Genomic DNA, 20000 nt, shown 5'->3' on the forward strand with positions numbered 1-20000 from the left:
AGCTGTCCCGGCCGTCTCGGGCCCGGGTCCGAGGGCCCGCGGGGTCGACCAGCTGTCCCGGCCGACTCGGGCCCGGGTCCGAGGGCCCGCGGGGTCGACCAGCTGTCCCGGCCGTCTCGGGCCCGGGTCCGAGGGCCCGCGGGGTCGACCAGCTGTCCCGGCCGTCTCGGGCCCGGGTCCGAGGGCCCGCGGGGTCGACCAGCTGTCCCGGCCGACTCGGGCCCGGGTCCGAGGGCCCGCGGGGTCGACCAGCTGTCCCGGCCGACTCGGGCCCGGGTCCGAGGGCCCGCGGGGTCGACCAGCTGTCCCGGCCGACTCGGGCCCGGGTCCGAGGGCCCGCGGGGTCGACCAGCTGTCCCGGCCGACTCGGGCCCGGGTCCGAGGGCCCGCGGGGTCGACCAGCTCTCCCGGCCGACTCGGGCCCGGGTGCGTGTGGCCCTCGATGGGATCCCTGGGGTTGTCTTGATGCCGGGGCCGCCCGTCCGTCTCTGCCAACTCACTCGCTGGGGTCGTGTCTGCACCGCGTTGACTGCCTCTCTCCGGGGCCTGAGTCTCCCGGACAGGGTGTGTCGTTTTGTGTTCGATGTTTTCTGAGCTTCCCCTCTGGCCTAGTGATTTCTTTCTTCTCTATTGAAATCAAACACTTGGGTGCATAGCATTTTATTTGGCCCGCGCCGCCCCGCCGCCCTTGCCGTGACAACGTTGCTGTCCCTGTATTAGGACGGTGAGGAGGTTCTTGTTGGTCTTCGGATGGCCGCACCCACGGTCTATGGAGCTTCCCAGGCTAGGGGTCGAACTGGAGTTACGGCTGCTGGCCTACGCCCGAGCCGCAGCCGTGCCAGATCTGAGCCTCGTCTCAACCCCCTGCGTGAGGCGAAGGATGGAGCCCGCAACCTCATGGTTCCTGGTCAGATTCGTTTCCTCTGTGCCACGAGGGAAAGTCCTGAATCAACGATGTACGGATTTAGGACGCTATGGAGGGATGCATTGGCCGGCCCCAGGTCATATGGGGTTCCGGAGCCAGGGATCCGATCCAAGTCCCAGCTGTGGCAACGTGATTACTTGAAAGAGGACCCTTTAAAGCCGGGGTGGGGGTGGCGATGACACTGCATGCCATGGAGGTGCTCACCTGTCCTTTTTGTGGACACCTTTTCCGCGGTGGTGACAATGGATGCCCTGGCTGCCGTTCGGAAATGAAAGGTGAAGGCCAAGGTCCACGGTCCGTGGTCGGCGTGGTTCGTCTTCAAGGCCACGGATGAAGAAATGGGCTCCAGGAGGAAAGAGTCCAGGCCTTATGCCTGCCCTGCCTGGAGAATCCATGTCGCCACACAGCGATCCATCCCGATGCGTTCGTTGGTCCTGCGACGCCCCCTGCCGTAGGCTGCTTTTTATAGTCTCCGAAAAGGTCCGCCAGATGGCTCCCGGGGTGGGCCTGGGACGACCAAGTTCGGGGCCGGAAGAGGCCACTTCCAAGTGGGGGAGGAGTTACAAGTGGGCGGCAGACCTGAAGATAACCTGGAGGGGAGGAAAAAGGAGGGGAACCGTGACCGAGCGAGCCGGAGGGGAGGGGAGGGGAGGGACGATGGGATGGCACCATCGGGAGTCCTGCTCAAAGAATTGGAGCCTCCTTGAGACATGCGACCACATCCATCATTCCAGAGGGAATGGAAGCATCTTCCCCATGGTTGTACAATGATACATGTCCTTCAGAGTCCCTGAGAAAAAAAGGAATACAAGGCAAGATTTTGTCCGTGGAGGGAAGGGGGGGGGGGGGGGAGAACAGAGGCTCCAGACTTTGGATCTCTTGGCACAGGGGCCTCCTGCGCCGTATGGAAAGGACTGTTCCTAGGGTGCTCTCAGAATGGGATTTCTGGGTCCCACGAACCTTGTGTGTTGGACAAAGAGGCAGAAAGAGGGGTTCCCGGCTGGAAAGCCCAAACCACAGCTCTTCAGATGGGTAGGGAAGGGCAGACAGACTTCCGGCCCCAAGCAGTGATCTGGACCTCCAGAGGCCTTAGGACGACTTCACTGAGAACACGCAGAATCCGACCCAGCCACAGCGTCCTCTATACCTAGCTCTGTTTCACTTTCTCTGTCTCTCTCCCCTCCTCCTCTTTCTCCCTCTGATTCTGCCTCTCACTGTCTGCCTATCCTCCGTCCCTCCCTGTCTGTCTCTGTCTCTCTCCCTCACAAGCACACCACCGCGGGTCCCCCCCCTCCCCCCCCTTCTTTCTCCCCCCCCCCCCCCCCCCCCCGGCATATGCTATTATCCTTTTCCTTAAGACTGTGATTTACATGCCATGGAGTCTCCCTTCCCCAGGGAAACCTACAGTGCCTTTGTCCTTAAAAGAGGCAGGGGATGGTGGGGCTGAGGGCAGACATTATTTGAACAGGTGTGAGGACATACATAGGTCTACTGCCTCGGACTGAGGCCATTCTGAAGCTTTTCGGGGGCGTGGGAGATCACACTGTTCCCGGTGCGTGCGTGTGTGTGTGTGTGTGTGTGTGCGCGCGCGCGTGCAGGTGTGTGGGGAGGGAACCCGAATGGGGCACCCCCAGACCGACCGCTTCGGCTTTGGCGCTGGCATGTGGAGGATCTGGAATCCAGGGCCCTCTGGAAAGGACGGATGTGAGACGGACACCCTCTTCTTCCCGTCTTGAAAGCAGGAGAAAAACCTTCCTCTAGAAGCCCAAGTTCAAAGCCAGCTGTTTCAAGGAACGTCTGCCTCTGGCAAGGGGGAGGGGGAGGGCGAGGGCGAGGGGGCGGCCTGGAGGCAGCCTGGAGCACCCACGGCATGCATTCAGAAACCTCGTGCATCTCTCTTCCGGTGCTATCTTTGGGGGGACGTGGTACTCTTGGGCAAGTCCTCCGAACGATAGTGGAAACAAACATCTGTCTTCTCTCCCACACCTGGTGAATGCAGACAGACACACTGGAAGAGCACCCACCCTCCCTTTTCCCCCAAAGGACTCTTGTCACTGTACAGACGGGGGGGGGGGGGGGTGGCCCACGGGGGTGTCACACGCAGTCTTGGTGGCTCGTCTATGTTTCCAATCCGCCCAGGCAGTGCAGGCGGCCACCACTGCTGCTGCCACCTCTCACCGATCGTTCATCCTGTCCGTCAGTGCTATGACAGCACTAAGCTCTTCAGGGAGAAAATGCTCCCTGCCTTTCCTCTCGGAGGGCACACTGAGGGCACCCACTCCCATTAACAAAGTTTATTCACCTTGACAGGAAGAAAAGAGCTTGGGGTTTTTCACACCGCTGCAGATGACACTTTCCTACCGACTCTGGAATTCTCTTGCTCATTCTCCGGTGGGCCCGCCCCCCCATTTCAGGAGAGGGTGTTTGGTTCTGGGTTGGGGTGCGTGTGTGCGCGCGCGTGTGTGTGTGTGTGCGTGTGGGTGTGTCTGTGTCTTGCTTTTTCATTTTATTGGAATACAGTTGACTGACAAAGTTGTATGAACTTACAGGGTTGTTTCTGGGTGTTCGTCATGGCAGTGAAAGGAAACACCAGGATTTCCCTAGAAAGCCATCCCGTTCACCTGATCGGTGGCATGGAGGACATTCACATCCTCCTTGAGTTTCGCATTTGAAAGTGAGGGGCGGGTGCGTGCAGCAGGTCCCCCACCCCCACCCCACCCCGCGCCCCGAACGTGCCTCCCGCAGTGGCACTAGGAGTGTGTGCAATGAAAGGGACAGGACACCAGACACCAGAGGACCATTCTGACCCTCCTTTCCTTCTCTCTTCAGAAAGCAGGAAATAAATCTCTTGGGTGAAAGAAAAGTGTGCTCCCTGCCACGAAATTTGGGGGGGGGGGGTGTCGGGTTGGCGATAAGGACTTCACTGCTCCCATGGCTCCTGCAATGTTCACGAATCCTCCAAATCCTCAAGGCAAGATGGTTCACAACCAATACATGAGCGAGCTGTCAGAGACACCAGGGACTGAAACACTCCGTATTAGGGAGGGGTCCTCACTCACTTTCATGCAAAGGCAGCCACAACAGCAGCCTTTTCAAAGATGGCTGCAGGCAAGGGGGTGGGGGAGATGATGGAGAAAGTGGTGGTGGCGGCGGCGGCGGCGGCGGCGGCGGCGTGGCAGACTTGGATCACGTCCATTATGTTCATTCAACAAACAGTCGGGGCGATGGGAGAATGGCCGCTTGGTGGTCTGGGTTTCTCCAGGCTCCCTGGCCCACTCCCTGCCCCACACCCCCAACCCCCCACACCCCCTTGGACATGGGCAGGAAGGTTTCTAGAGAAGGCAGTGCCTGACCTGCTGGCTCTGTCACCCTGGGGGGAGAACATTTCGGAGAGTCGCCAGAGGCTTCAGACTTCCTACCCCTCTCCCTCCCCCACTCTGAACCCTGGTAACTAGACTTCATTCAACCGACACTTAGGATGGGTCATCCAACTGTTCTCTCATGAAGGAAGGAAGGAAGGAAGGAAGGAAAGAAGGAAGGAAGGTCGGTCGGTGGGTAGGTGGGTGTGTTTTCTGCGTGGGGTGAAGCCTTCCCTCCCTCGATGCAAGCCTGATATCCTCACCTGTCACAGAGACTGGACCCCTAAAAAACTACTGTGTCCGGTTTTCTCCCATTTAGGGGGTTCCAGAGTGTGTGTGTGTGTGCGTGTGCGTGTGCGTGTGCGTGTGTGCGTGCGTGCGTGCGTGCGTGTGTGTGTGTGTGTGTGTGTGTGTTGAGGGCCACACCCACGGCATATGGAGGTTCCCAGATGACGGATCGAATCGGAGGCTTTAGCTGCTGACCTCCTACACCACAGAAACAGGAATGCCAGGTCCGAGCCGCGTCTGGGACCAACACCACAGCTCACGGCAACACCGGATCCTTTACCCACTGAGCGAGGTGGACAGGCATCGAACCTGCAACCTCATGGTTCCTGGTCGGACTCATTTCCACTGCGCCATGGCGGGAACTCTGCTTTGTGGTTTTGGCGTTTGGATTCCAGAAGGTGGCGTAGGGGTCCCTGTTCGTCGTCTATTGGATAGAGACTCTTTTGTGTGTGTATATGTTCATCCCATCCTCCTCATGGATCCCTCTCCCCCGCCCTCATGATTTCTTTTCCCCCCTCTGCTTTTTAGGGCTGCCCTCGTGGCATATGGAAGTTCCCAAGCGAGGGGTTGAATCGGAGCTACGGCTGCTGGCCTACGCCACAGGCACAGCCATGTGGGATCCGAGCCGCGTCTGCGACCGACACCACAGCTCACGGCACTGCCTGCCGGATCCTTACCGCCCCCCTGAGCGAGGCCAGGGATCGAACCCACACCCTTCCCTGCAAAGGTTCCTCGTCGGATGCGCTTCCATGGTGCCACGACAGGAACTCCCCCGTGATGGTTTTTTTTCACGCTGGTGTTCCCACCCACAAGGAAGGAATGGCCCAATATTCTGGAATCACCTAGAGGGGAAAAGACGCTGAAAAAGAACGGAGGGATAGATGGATGTAGATGGATCACTGAATCCCCTTGACTGTACACCTGAAACGAACACAACATTGTAAGCAAGCCCACTGTATGCCGAGCTAAAGCAACAACAACAACCAACAACCACAACAACCACAACAAACTTACATCTTAAAAAAAAAAAAAAAAAAAAAAAAAAAGATGTCCCCTGCAGTTCCCATCAGGGCTCAGCGGTAATGAACCCGACTAGGATCCGTGAGGATGTGGGTTCGATCCCTCCCCTGGCCTCGCTTGGTGGGTTAAGGATCCCGCGTTGCTGTGGCTGTGGGGTAGGCCCGCAGCTACAGCTCTGATTCGACCGTGAGTCTGGGAACTTCCATAGGGCTGGGGCGTGGGCATTAAAAAAAGATATACTATATGCATACTATATACATATGTAGGAGTTCCCGTCATGGCTGGACGAATCCGACTAGGAGGCCTGAGGGTGCGGGTTCGATCCCTGGCCTCGCTCGTTGGGTTCAGGATCGGGTGTTGCCGTGAGCTCTGGTGTAGGTCGCAGACAGGGCTCGGATCCCGCGTTGTGCTGGCTCTGGTGTAGGCCGGTGGCTACGGCTCCGATTGGACCCCTAGCCTGGGAACCTCCATGTGCCATGGGTGCAGCCCTAGAAACAGAAAATAACTACGTGTGTGTGTGTGTGTGTGTGTGTGTGTGTGTGTGTGTGTGTGTATACAGATAGATATAGATATATAGATATAGATATATCACCTAAAGGCCCAGGACTAGAGAAAGCATTGGGTCATTAGGATCTAAGAATCTTCTCCCCGCCCCCCAAATCCATCCATCCATCCATCCATCCAACCCACCCTCCCTCCCTCCCTCCCTCCCTCCCTCTCTCCATCTTTCACTTTTCCTGATAAAGACAAAGGGACAAAAATTGTTTGTTTGGTTGTTTCTTTGTTTGTTCGTTTTTTTCTCAAAAGTTGTACATCTACTTTGTAACTTATACCTCTGTCAGAGGGATGGAGAATCCTTGACCTTTTCCTCCCTACCCAAATCCTTCCAGAAATCAGAAACTCAGTGGCTGGAAAACTGGACTGGATCCTGAAGTTTTTCCAGTTGCCTTCCATCTCTGGCTACAACTCTCTTCATCAGCGTTTCCCATTTTCTCCCACCCTTTGGACCTGGCATCCTTGCGGATGAGAACACGTATCGCTTGTCCCGAGGCCCTGAAAACGGAAGCCCGTGGAGTCCCTCGATGAACACATCAGAGAAATGGTCTCTGAGAGTGAAACCATCACCCTGTGTTCATTTCTCTAAGAGCCCCTCGGAAAGTTGGCCCCAACACCTGACGGCATTCTCAGAGGGGCCTTTCAAAAGACTGAAGGGGCGTTCCCGTCATGGCTCCGTGGTGAGCGAATCCGACTAGGAACCGTGAGGTTGTGGGTTCGATCCCTGCCCTCACTCAGTGGGTTAAGGATCCAGCGTTGCCGTGAGCTGTGGTGTCGGTCGCAGACACGGCTCAGATCCCACGTTGCTGTGGCTCTGGCGTAGGCTGGCAGCTATGGCTCCGATTCGACCCCTAGCCTGGGAACCTCCATATGCCATGGGAGCGGCCCAAGAAATGGCAAAAAGACAAAACAAACAAACAAACAAACAAACCGAGAAAACAAAAGACTGAAGGGACTTTCCCCTCTCCCTCTCTCTTCCCTCTGTCTCTCTCTGTCTCACTCACTGTCTCTGTCTGTCTCTCTGTGTCTCTCTCACACGTACACGCACACACACACAGAGTCACCGGCTCCGTTCTTCATATGTAACAGTTTGAAAGTTCCAGGAAAGTTTGGCAGCCCAAACCGGCCTTGGTACTCCAGCTCCAATTAAGTCTCAGAGACAGAGTTTTGGGTGAAGCATAAAGAACAGCTTTATTGCTTTGCCAGGCTAAGGAGGCCACAGCAGGCTAAGGACCTCAAAACTGTGTCCTCCCTTGAGAGGGGATAGCAAGGGGTTCTATAGGTTTAGCTTAATGGTGGGCATGGGGGTGGCGGAGCTGTCTAGAAGCATCAGGGTGCTTGCATTCTCCCTGGATAGGAGATTAGGATAGACCATTTCAAAGTCATCAAGGCTGGAGTCAGGTGGTCCATGGAATGTTTCTAGTGTCTTTGGGGTTATGGCATTTTGACCTTCTCTCCGGAGTGAAGATTGCTCATCCACGGGGTGGGGGGGGGGGCGCAATCCTTAGGGAGTGTTTCAAGGGTAGAGAAAACACCAGGTTCACTACAACTCTGACTCGACAGTAGTCATTAGTCATAAGTTCGTGGGCCAAGGCAAGCCATAACCTAATGGAGACTATTTCAAAGTAGCTTTTAGCTGTAACAATGTCTCTGGCTCCAACACACCAGCACTCCCGGGCTTGAGCTTGGTTTCAGTTTCAGAGGAGGGAACTCTGGCTCCAAGGATTAACCCCTTCGTTCCTTTGGTTTCTGTGGGCCTGGTTCGGGGAGCCCATCCACATCACCGCCTTTTGAGAGGCCATCTGACAACTGTTTCACCAAAGCGACGTCATCTCAAAACAAGGAAACCAGTTCCATAAATGGAGGATCTCTCCCTTCCCCCTCCCTCCCTCTCCTTCTCACTCTCCTCTACCCACAGCTCATGGCAACGTGGGATTCGTAACCCAGTGAGCGAGGCTGAGCATGGAACCTGCCACCTCATGGTTCCTAGTTGCATTTATTTCCACTTCTGCACCACGATGGGACCTCCCCAGCTCAGTTTTTCACACGTGAGGTTTCCCGGGACGTTTCGGAGGAGGCGGACCCCAAACGTGTCTCCATGCCCTGTGTGGGTGATTCCTGTGAGGTAAAATGACTTAAGGACCGGCCCACACCAAAGGGACACTCTGGCCCTCCTTTCTGGCCCCCAGACAGCAGGAGATGAAAATCTCCTCCTCGTGCAAAGGAAGATGGCAAGTGAAGATGTCCATTCCCACACCAAGGCCAACATGCTCCAGAAGTTTTGCGGGGTTTCCCGGGTTGGGAAATGGCGGGGGCTCCTTTGGCCTGACACGAGGCGAGTTTCGTGCACACATCCTCCCCCACCCCCCTCCATGCAGTCTGCGAGGGGCAGCCTGAGGGTAGGGAAATTGGGGAAAGAGGGGAAAAAAAACACTTTCCCTAAAGAGAAGCTCCAGGAAAAGTCACCACCTCTGACTTGACTGGAGAGTTTCTGCATTTGAATGAAGTGATTGAACCCAGGCCCTGAGGCCTGGATCTTCCTGATCTCCCCTCCCCCCCTTCCCGGGCGTGAGTCCAGGCGATTTGGGAAGCGAGAGGCGGCGCAGCAGGGATGGCGGCCGGGGGTGGGGGGTGGGGCGGGCAGCTGGGGCCGGGAGTGGGGGGGTGCGGGACTAATGAACCAGCGCCTGCCTGCCTGCCTGCCTGCCTGCCTGCCTGCCTGCCTGAACGAGCCCCTCCCCTCCCCCCCCACCCCCTCCCCACGCCCACCCGCCTGAGGGCGGGGATGGGGCCTGAGAGCTACGGGAAACTTCTTTGCTAGCTACTTGTCAGGGAGTGATCCCAGCTCAAAGTCCCTTTGCTTATTTCGGAACAAGGTCTGAGTCTCAGCTAGTACAGAGTTTCTGAATGTCTCGGCACATGGACTGGCCTGCACCAAACAAGCAGACAGGAAGAAAAATGAACACACAGAAACCCAGCTGGTCTCCTTCTCCCAGAGTCTCTCTTGGAGAAATTACCTTAAGCTCAGTGACTTTGCCCCGTCTCCCTCTGGTGCAAAGCCATCCCTGGAGGAGCCAGGTCTTACATGAGCAGGGCAGGGCAGGGCAGCACCACCCAGGTGAGCTGGAGAGTGGAGAGTCAAGTTGATAGATACCCCAAATGTGGCTGGCCAGGGGTCTGGGTTAGCATTCCGTGTGAACTCACACACCCAGGCACCTAGCACCGATTTCCCCATGTTCTTCCGACCGTGATTCTCACTCTTCTTCTGTCCCCCCCCCCCCCCCACCTTCGGCTTTTTGCCTTTTCTAGGGCCGCTCCTGCGGCATATGGAAGTTCCCCTGCCAGGGGTCCAATCGGAGCTGTAGCCGCTGGCCTACACCAGAGCCACAGCAACGCGGGATCTGAGCCACATCTGCAACCTGCACCACAGCTCACGGCAATGCTGGATCCTTAACCCACTGAGCAAGGCCAGGGATGGAACCTGCAACCTCATGGTTCCTAGTCAGATTCATTAACCACTGAGCCACAATGGGAACTCTGACTCTCCCTCTTCCCTGCCTGATACCTTAAGAGCCTGATCGTTTGTGGGGAAATGAAATCCCAGCTGGCAAGAGCCACCTTATCTTCCCAGCACACGAGAAAAGAATAGGCGCAGGCTCACATCCATCTTATGTTTCTATGCCTTGCCCTGGCCCCACCGTTTCAGAAAGCTGTGTCCCTCCACCTGTCAAAAGCCAAAGCCCAGGAGTTCCCGTCGTGGAATAGTGGAAAGGAATCCAACCAGGAACCATGAGGTTGCAGGTTCGATCCCAGGCCTTCCACAGTGGGTTTAGGATCTGGTGGCATCACCTTGCGCTGCGGTGTAGGTTGCAGACGCAGCTTGGATATGATGGTGCTTGTGACTGTGGCATACGCCCCAGCAGTTGTAGGTCTGATTCGGCCCCTAGCCCGGGAACCTCCATATGATGCGGGGGGGGGGGGGGGGTAGGGGGTAGGGGGAGGCTGCAGCCAAAGCCCAAGGAAGAAAGACAATCAGAATGTTGCGTGGAACTCCTGGAGACTTAACAGCCACCACCAGTCATGACCATGGCTGTCAACCGACACCAGAGCCAAAGAAATGTCGGATCAAATAGGAACCTGCCACTTACACCAGTACTCACCACAATGCAGGACCACAAAAACAAAGGAACAAGAAACCAAAACTAAATAATTGCCCAGGAGCAGCAGGTGCAGGAAAACCATGCTGACTCTCACCCCCCAGAAGCCAGAGGTAACCTATTTATCACCCCACACGCACACACCTCAGCACCACCAGCACCAGCACCCCACCCCCCCACCCCAGGATCGAATCTGCATCCTCGTGGGTGCTCCTCAGCTTTGTTACCAATGAGCCACAATGGGATCTCCCCAATCCAGGTTTTTATGTTTCTTTTTTTTTTTTTTTTTTTACCCTTGCTTTCTTCGGGTGGCACTCACGGCACACGGAGGTTCCCAGGCTAGGGAATCAGAGCTTGAGCCACTGGCCTACACCACAGACACAGCAACACCAGGTCCGATCTGTGTCTGCAACCTACACCACAGTTCAGGGCAATGCCAGATCTTTCACCCACTGAGCGAGGCCAGGGATCAAACCAGCACTCTCATGGATGCTAGTCAGATTCCTACCTGCTGAGTCACAATGGGAACTCCACTAAATACATAAATTTTTTCAAAGAGAGAGAGAGAGGGAGGGAGAGTGTGTGTGTGTGTGTGTGTGTGAGAGAGAGAGAGAGAGAGAGAGAGAGAGAGAGAGAGAAGGTCTGGTATCACTTGGGGAAAAATAAAATTATGCTTGGAGAAAAATATCTGTCCCTAGAGATCATTCACAATGGCTTGCTCTGCCTGTTCATTTCTCTCTTTCTTCCCTTTTCTTTTTTCCTTCCTTTTCTTTTCCTTTCGCATCTGTCTGTGCCGTGTGTGTGTGTGTGTGTGTGTGTGTGTGTGTGTGTGTAGTCTTCTTTTAGGGCTTCACATGTGCCATTTTGTAGGTTCCCAGGTTAGGGGTCAATGCTAGTCGGGTTCGTTTCCACCGAGCCACAACGGGAATTCCTGCCTTGTGTTTCTTTATCTTTGTTCTGTTACTAGGTGCTAGGGATTCCTTTTTGTTAAGTCCAGTCACTTAAATAAGGGTGTTTGCAGGGTTGCCTAAAGCATCAAAAATGTATTTTCTCATTAAATATTGGAATGTGGGGAGTTCCTGTTGTGGCTCAGTGGTAACAAACCCGACTAGTATCCATGTATGCCGGTTCGAACCCTGGTTTGGGAACTTCCGTATGCCACAGTTATGGCTCTAAAAAATCCTCTCTCTCTCTCTCTCTCTCTCTCTCTCTCTCTCTCTCTCTCTCGATAATATACACATACACACACACATCCATACGTACATACCTATGTACACGTATACATATACATTGGAATTTGGTCTGCCATCGATGAGATGCTCCCTCTTTGTGTGTTGTTCATTTTGTTTTTTGTTTTTTAGGAGTGCACCCTTGGGATATGGAAGTTCCCTGGGCTAGGGGTCGAAGAATCGGAGCTGTAGCTGCTGGCCTGCACCTCAGCCAGAGCTATGCCCTGCCAGATCACCCGATCTGAGCTGAGCGGCCACGTCTGTCACCTACACCTACCTCCCCCTGAATGAAGACGTATTTTCAATACATCTCAAGTGGAGAAAAACTTGCTAAAAATCACTTTATTTGTCATGGAAACCATATCTTCTAGCAGACATGGCACAAAAGCCAGTGTTTATGGTCATCACACCACAGACATCAGAATTCCAAGCTTCTAGGGGTTTCTGGGGGCGGGGGGTGTGTCCCCAGGGCCTGTGGAAGTTCCATGCCCGCCGCCACTGCCACTGACTGCTGCCGCCCCTCTGCCACCACCCAGGGATCCTTCGCCCTGGGTGGGTGGGGGGAGGGAGAGGGTATCTCAGCAGAAACGATCTTATCTTACGGGGTTTATGGGTGGCTAGAAGCATGTGGTTCTGTTCATGTCATGCTCGAGGTTTCGGTTTTTGCCCTCCTACCTACCCAATGGTCGGCAGATGGAATTCTTCTGGTTTTCTCTGGCCATCCCTCTCCTCGAACTCACGGGTCCAGTTTTTCTCCCACATTTGACTTTTCCGGGAGATCCACAAAAGGAAGCGCCAACCCTTGACATCCACCGACAAGAGATCACCACCCTCTGCCCCTCTTTAGCCCCTTCTCATCCTCATGCCTGCCTGCACACATCGGAGACATTTCCAAGTGCCCAGGAGGATCCTTGGACCCTGACACCTCGAAATCTTCCCTGAGCAGCAGTGCTCGGGACTCAGACCTGGGGTTTATCACGGGCTCCAACCACGACCTTTGGTTTTCCTGGGCTGGGAGATCGGTTTCATGAGATGGAACCGGCTGCGGATTCAGCTTCTGGATCTGGAATGTGAAACGTTGTACACGACTTTTTTCAAGGCATGACTGTAGGGGAACGAAACCTTGCCCCCCCCCCCCCAACCCGCCACATCCCAGATGTCACATGAGCACGGGGAGGAATTCTGTGGAGCTGGAAACAACCATGACCCAAAAGAACACAGGAAGGAATTCCTGTCATGGCGCGGCGGAAACGAATCGGACTAGGAATCACGAGGTGGCAGGTTTGATCCCTGACCTCGCTCAGGGGTTTAAGGATCTGGCATTTTTCCGCGAGCTGTGGCATAAGGTCTCAGATGTGGCTCGGATCCCGCCGTTGCTGTGGCTGTGGCTCAGGCTAGCAGATGCAGCTCCGATTCAACACCAAGCGTGCGCGCGCGCGGGGTGGGGGGGGGGTGGGGGGGGAAGGGAAGCAAACCTCCTAAGAACGACGAAAGTGCAGTTAGGAAACAGAAAATGATGATCCCGGAAGTCCACTTGAATGTGGTTGGGAATCATGCATAGGACCACACCGCCACCGTGTGAGAGACCAGTGCAAGACAGCTGAACAATACAAAGCGGGGTGGGGGGGGGGGGTGCTTGGCGGGGGTTGGAGGAGGAGGAGGAGGAGGAGGAGGAGGAGGAGGAGGAGGAGGAGGAGGAGGAGGAGGAGGAGGAGGAGGAGGAGGAGGTGGGGGGAGACGGCGGCACTGGTGGTGGGCAAAGGTGCCTCTGGGCGAGGACTTTGGTGACCATATTCTCATGGCAGGCTTGAGAGCCCAAAAGATGACATGGTGGAGGCTGAAGTTAAATTTGGTCAAAAGGAAAACAACCATGAGAAAAGATGCGTCCACCCACACATAGAAAAGATATCGTGCCAAGAATGGGAGCCCTGTTCCAATGGCTCTTCCTGGGATTGTGGGAAATGAATCGATAGCAAGAAGATGCTTTCACATCCATGTCTTCAATGACTCCTGTACTAAGTGCGTCGTGGTTTTGCCAGTTTGGCAGAGTTGTGGAATGTCATCCGGCAATTGCATCTCCCCTGCCCAACCAGCAAGATGGAGTTGTTCTTTTTTTTTTTTTTTTTTTCCTGCTGCACTGCCTTTCCTGTGCCAGGGATCGAACTTGAGGCTCAGCTGTGACCTAGGCACAGCGGGAACTCCGAGATGGATTTCTTTTTCCTTCTTTTTCTTTCCTTCCTTCCTTTCTTCCTTTCTTTCTTTTCTCTCTCTCTCTTTCTTTTTCTTTTCTTTCTTTCTTTCTCTTTCCTTCCTTTCTTTCTCCTTTCTTTTTCTTTCTTTCTTTCTTTCTTTCTTTCTTTCTTTCTTTCTTTCTTTCTTTCTTTCTCTCTCTCTCTCTCTCTCTCTATCTTTCTCTTTCCTTCCTTTCTTTCTTTCTCTTTCTTTCTCTCTCTCTCTCTCTCTCTCTCTCTTTCTTTCTCTTTTCTTTCTTTCTTTCTTTCTTTCCTTCTCTCTCTCTCTCTCTCTCTCTCTCTTTCTGGTTTTTTTTTGGGGGGGAGCCACACCCGCAGCACATGGAGGTTCCCAGGCTAGGGGTCAGTTCGGAGCCTTACCTGCCGGCCTACACCACAGGCACAGCCACGCGGGATCCGAGCCGCGTCTGTGACAGACACCACAGCTCACGGCAATGCCAGATCCTTAACCCAACAAGTGAGCCAGGGATCAAACCTGCAACCTCATGGTTCCTGGTCGGATTTGTTTCCACTACCCCAGGATGGCAATCCTGAGACTTGCAAAGTTTATTGTTTGTTTCGGGTTTTCTCCACCCCCTCTCCCTCCTGTTTCAGCTTTATGTTTTACTTTTTGGCCACACACACGGGCAGCAAGTGGAAGTTTTTCCTGAGCCAGAGATGGAACCTGCACCACACAGGGGCAACCAGAGCCACCGCGGTGAGAAAGCAGGAGCCTTGACCCTGTTGGTCGTGGGCTTCCTTCTTCTTCTTCATCTGTTGTTGTTTTTTGGGTTTTTTTTGGGGGGGGGGTTGTTTTCCTTTTTTTGTTTTGTTTTGTTTTGTTTTGGATGAGATTTCAGTTCACCCCCCCACACATACACACACACTCATAGTGTTGCGTTGTACTTTCCCTCCGTTGTGGTTGGTCAGTCATGCTGAAATCCATGTTTCTATGACCTGACCACCAGAGCATTTGCCCCAGGCAGCCATTTGTTCTCTTTGGACTTTGTCTCAGTCTATGCAGAGAGAGATTTTCATTTCCACTTTCCTAGGATCGACTGTATCCTTCTCTCCCTTCCTAAGCTTCTGGGCTTTGCTTGTCTGCTTTTGACAGACCGTCTCCGTCGGTAAGGGTGGCAGGTATACCGACTCCTGCGTTGTCGTTCTCCGAGAGCTTGCCGGGTTTCGTTTTTGCCAGTCCCCGCCTACCCTCCCGCCCTCCCTCTCTCCCTCCCTCCTCCAGCTCCGTGCAGGGAGGTGGGGTGGGGGTGGGGGAGAGAAGAGAAGGTGGAGGGGAACCTGAGATCTCTCTCGCTAGTGCCACCCTCACCGCGCCGGCTTCTCTCTGGAATTCCCAAGCCCAGGAAGGGACATGCTTGGGGGAGCGAGCGCGGCTCCTTCTAGGCAACAGCGAGAACCTCTTCCCAGCTCCTTCCCCGCCGCCGCCGCCGCCGCCGCCGCCGCCCCCCTCTTTCCATCTGCTGCCATCACGCCACGCAGTGCCTTGCCAGGAGGCAGCTCCGTAGTGGAAGCCTCGCGGTCGTGCAGGACGCCTGGCGCCTCGGCCCCGGGAAGAGCTCGGGCATTTGGGTGGCCGGCGCTGTGTCGTTGTGTCGCCGCCGGCCGGCCGGCCTTCCGGATCTGTCCTGGTGACGTTGGTGGCGGTTGTCGCGTGCCATCTAGTGTCCGCTTTTATATCGTCCCTTCCCTCTGCAGCTTTGGGGACCTTCGCGAGGGATGTGACTCAGCCATCCGGCCTGAGTCAGAGTTCCGGGAGGCTGGCGACACTGGCGGCGACAGCTCCGGTGGCTCAGAGGCCTGGGAGTGTCCCTCTCTCACCGGAGATTGGGCGTGCAGGCCTGTGAGGGAGTGACTGTCACCGCGCTCCCCAGGCAGGTTCTGGGGCCGCCTGGCCGGGTCGACCAGCATCCGCTCTTGCCGCTCCGGCCCCGGGGACCGACCAGGCCTGGGCCGGGCCGCCTCCCTAGCGAGGGGAGAGGGTGTGCGGCGCCCGGGACTGCCTGTGCTCGGGTGGCCTGGCCTTGTCCCGGGTCGCCCTTTGGAGCGTGAATGACTCCCGCCCGCCGTCCCTCCAGCCTCTCATCCCCGAAGTGAGGAGCGGCCCGGGCTGTGCGCTGTGAGGGCGTTGGAGGGCGCGACAGGCTCGGTGGCCGGCACGCTTGTTTCCCGGTCGTCATGCCGGCATGGGTCCCTCCCCCCCTGCCCCCCGACTGATGGCTACCGCCGGCCCGTGCGGAGTCGTACTGACGAGGTCTAGACCGGCACAAGCCGTGAGGGGTGGAGCGGAAAGGGTGGCTCGGGCCCCGGCGCCTTCCTTCGCGGGGTCCGTTCGTCGGAGGCGCCTCCGTGGAAACATTTTTTTTCCAAGTCCTGATGGATCCGGAGATGGTGGATGGTACCCCGCCGGCCCCCTGCTCCCGGGTGTGGCCGGGAAGGGTGCACCTGGGCCTGAGGCGTGCCCATGTAGGGTCCCGGTCGTTGGACAAGACTTCGTTTCCCACGCTCTCATTCCCCCCCCCCCCGCCCCCCCGCCCTCGGAGTGTTTCCCTGTCGGTCGGTCGATCTGTCGGGAGGTGGGGACCGGCCTGAGCTGGATGGTGTGTCCTGGATTTTGGGGGAGCCAAGTCCCCGTCTGGAGCTCCGGACAGACCGATACCTGCCCGCGTGGGCAAGCCGGGAAGGGCTTCCCCGGCTGGCCGGCCGGCTCCACCTCCTTCCTGTCCCTGTCCCTTCCTTGCGGTCACGCTCCCCGGGTCGACCAGATGGCCCTGAGAGCGCTGGGTCTGGCGACTCTAGGGCAGGGCTGGGGGACAAGTGTCCGGATGGGGGTTCCGGGGATACCCCCACGTCCTGTGGGTGGGCCCCGCTGCTGGGCATGGACATTTTTCGCGGCCGAAATAGGCCTTTTCTGTCACCAGGTAGATGCTGACACGATCCTCTTCAGCGCCTGTCGCTGGAGACCTTGGGCCTCTGGATGCACGTGGGGGGCTTTGGGCTTTCGGCTGCTGTCCAAGGCCTGACCCTGCCCTTTGCACCCCGCGTGGGGGCCGCTCGCCTGGGCCTGTGCGCCGGCTCTCGCTTGTGCATCCAGCTGGCCCATGCTGCGGTGTCCCCTCCGGTCTTTGGCTGACCCGAGGGCGGCAGGGCGCGTGGCCCTGTGGGGTCTTCTACCCTGTGTGCCTCCCTGCTGCGGGCACCCGGCGGCTCGGCTGGAACAACCCCACCCTGTTGGCTCCGTGCCACGTGTCAGGCATTCTCCCTCCCGGGGTTGTCAGCCGCTGTCTCTCCCCTGAGAGAGGAAGGGGAGGAGGAGGAGGAGGAGGAGGAGGGGGGGCCGGTGAAGCTGAAGCAGGCCCCCGTGGTGATTGTCTTTGCTGGCCCTCCCTCCCTCCCTCCCTCCCTCCCCTCTTCTGGGCTCTTCCCTGGCTCTGCCAGGACTGATCGATGTGGTGATGTGGCGCTCTCCTGGGCTTGGGCTTAAGCCGCGCCAGGTGAGGGACGGCCGCTCATGGTGAGTTGGGCCGCGCCTCTCATTCTGTCGCGGGCCCCTCGCTGCTCCTCCCCCACCTGCGGGTGGTGTGGGGGAAGGCAGGGGTGCGGCCTCCAGCCTGACCTCTGGTCTCCCGCCCTGCTGCCTTCGGGTGTCAGTCGGGGGGGGGGGCCTGGGTCCTTTGGGACGCAGCAGGCATTCTCGCTTTGCCTCCTTGGCGTGTGCCTTGCGAGCGGTCCCTCCCCAAAGTGGGGGGAGGCCTCCCTCGCTGCCATGCTTCGCATCCCTGCGGGTGCGTGAGCGTGCCTCCCCTGGTCCTCTGTGGTGCCCCTGGAGTACTCCGGGTTGCCTGTCAGATGCCCGAGGCCGAGCGGTGGTGTCGTTTTCCTCTCCCAGCGGTGAGTCCCCTCGGGTCCCCACTGTGGTGGTGGCGTGCCCCACGAGCAGCTTCCTAAAGCTCAGGGGAGGGGGTCGAGACGGTAAGGCAGGGGAAGCTTGTGTCCCCTCCCCGGGAGGGGCTCAGGTGGACCCCTTGTCATGGGTCTCCCTCACTGTGTGCCAGTGAGGGCAGCCCTTGGCCCTTGAGTGGCACGCCCCATGCTTCTCCCTTGACCGGGAAGGCTGCATGTGGTCGTGAGAGCGACCGCGGTGGGCCGGGAGATGTGAAGGGGGGGTCCCCGTCTGGCTTTCCGGACGTGGCATCCCTCCACCCACGTGGAAAAGTCTGAAAGGCAAGCCTGGTGGCAGCACAGACTCTTGCCCTCCCGGCTCTGACCGTGGACGCTCACATGGGCTGTGTGCTTTACCCATACCGCAGACCCCCCCCCCTTCTGACTTCCCACTTTTTGGGAGTGTTCCCACTCCCGTGGGTCCCCGAAGGGGCGAGCGATGGTGTGTGGGGCACGACGCGCCCTCGGTGAGAAAGCCTTCTCTAGCGATCTGAGAGGGGGGCCTTGGGGTACCTGGACCCCCCAGCCGCCGCCCCTCCTGAAGTCTGCAGGGCAGTAGCTGCCGGCGCTACTTGCCACAGCGTGTGGGCAAGAGCCGCCCTCGCGCGAGGGGTGCGCTGGCCCCCGCGGTGGGGGCCAAGCGCTGCTCTTTTGCCTAATGCGGCCTGTGCCTCCCCCCTCCGAGTTGGGGGAGGGTCACGCCGGGCCGGGCCGGGTTTTGGCGTCCAGCGCCGGGCTGTGTGCTGCGTGGGCGCGTGGTGCCCCTCCCCTTGGAAGGGGAAGTGGAGGAGGGGGATGCGCCCCGTCCCCCGGCGGCCTCTGCCCCTGCCTCCCCCGCTGCGAGCCGCCCGTCGGTTCTTCCCGCACTCGCCTGGGGTCGCAGCTGGTGGTGTGGAGGTGGTGAGCGAGCATGGTTCGGGCCGCCTCGCTCAGGAGCGTTTCCCCCAGGCGTCAGGCCCTGGAGGGTGGACTAGGTGAAGGACGGATGAGATGAGGGTGGAAAGATGGACGGATGGGTGAGATGAGGCGGACGAACCCCCCCCACGTGGCAGGGGGGGGGAAGCCTTTGCACATGGGGCCCTGGTTGGTGGGGCCGGGTCGTGGAGTGCTCTGGGGCGACTGAGGCCGCCTGGTGTCCCAGGTGTCATGGGACTGCCCTCGTGTGTGTGGTGGTGTGACCCCGTGCTGGTTTGCCTGGCGTGCCTGGGTCCTTTCTCCTCTCCCTGGGCAGGCACCCGCGTCCCTGCCCCACAGCCCTTGCCCCGTGTGCATTGCCGCCCTTCCCCGGTGCTGCCGGCCCTCCCCCTGCCCCGAACAGGTGACCGCCCTGCCTTGCCTGTGCCATGTCTCTCTCCCTCCCGCCCCCGCGTCAACCGGGGACCTGAAATGGCCTCACCTCGTGTGGGTGTCACCCCCTGGCCGCCGTGGCCGGGCGGGTGTCCCTGGGTGATGTGCTTCTCGGGTGTCCCCCTGTGCGCGGGGGGGTGGGGGAAGAGGGTTGGGCACGGCGGGTGCGTGTGGGGTGTGGGGGGTGGTCGTCGGTAGGTGCCTTGGGAGACTTGTTTCCACGGGGCCGGCTGTGGCTCATCGGTGTCGTCGGTGGCGGTCGTGGGGCCCCCGCGAGGGGGGGCCCCCCAGGGGCTGAGGGGGAGGCCAGTCGGCGTCCTGGGTGTTGCGGCGGGACCGCCGTTGTGCTGGAGGCCTCTGGCGGTGAGACCCCGTGTGGTGCCCTGGCAGCCGACTCGCATCCGGTTTTTGGGGATGGTCCCCGTGCCCCCCCCACCTCGTTGGAGGCCTGCGGCCGCCCCCTCCGCCACCGTCCCTTTGTGGCATCTCTCTCGATGCCGGCCGCTCCCACGTTCGCCCTCCTCGCTCCCGCTCGTCTGTCTGACCTCCCGTCTGTCTGGTCCCCATCTGCCGACCCCCGGACCGGCGTCCTGGTGCGTCTCGCTTTCCTGGGCCCGCTGCGGCCCCGCTCCGTGCCCGCCGCCGCTTCCTTGCCCCCGCCTGTCCGCCGGCGTCGTTGCGTGTGGTCGAGGGGTGGCCTTCTGCCACCCCCCCACCCCCCCGCCGCGTGCCCCTCCCTCCCGGCTCTGCTGAGCTCACCTGAGCGCGAGTCGGGACCCGGCTAGCCGCTGCGGGCCGGCCGTCATAGCCGTGCCGCTCCTGGGTGGGTGGGTGGGTGGGGGGGAGGGGCCTTGGGCCTTGGGCCTTGGCCCTCGTTGCCACCCCTCTCCTGTCCGCTCGAGCGAGGGCGCGCGCGTGTCGGCCGGTCC

Source organism: Sus scrofa, chromosome 8 (assembly GCF_054392235.1).
Source record: "Sus scrofa isolate SSC_HxYL_T2T_F1_AM1 chromosome 8, Sscrofa_HxYL_maternal_Yorkshire_Landrace_v2.0, whole genome shotgun sequence".
In the NCBI taxonomy this organism is placed as follows: domain Eukaryota; kingdom Metazoa; phylum Chordata; class Mammalia; order Artiodactyla; family Suidae; genus Sus; species Sus scrofa.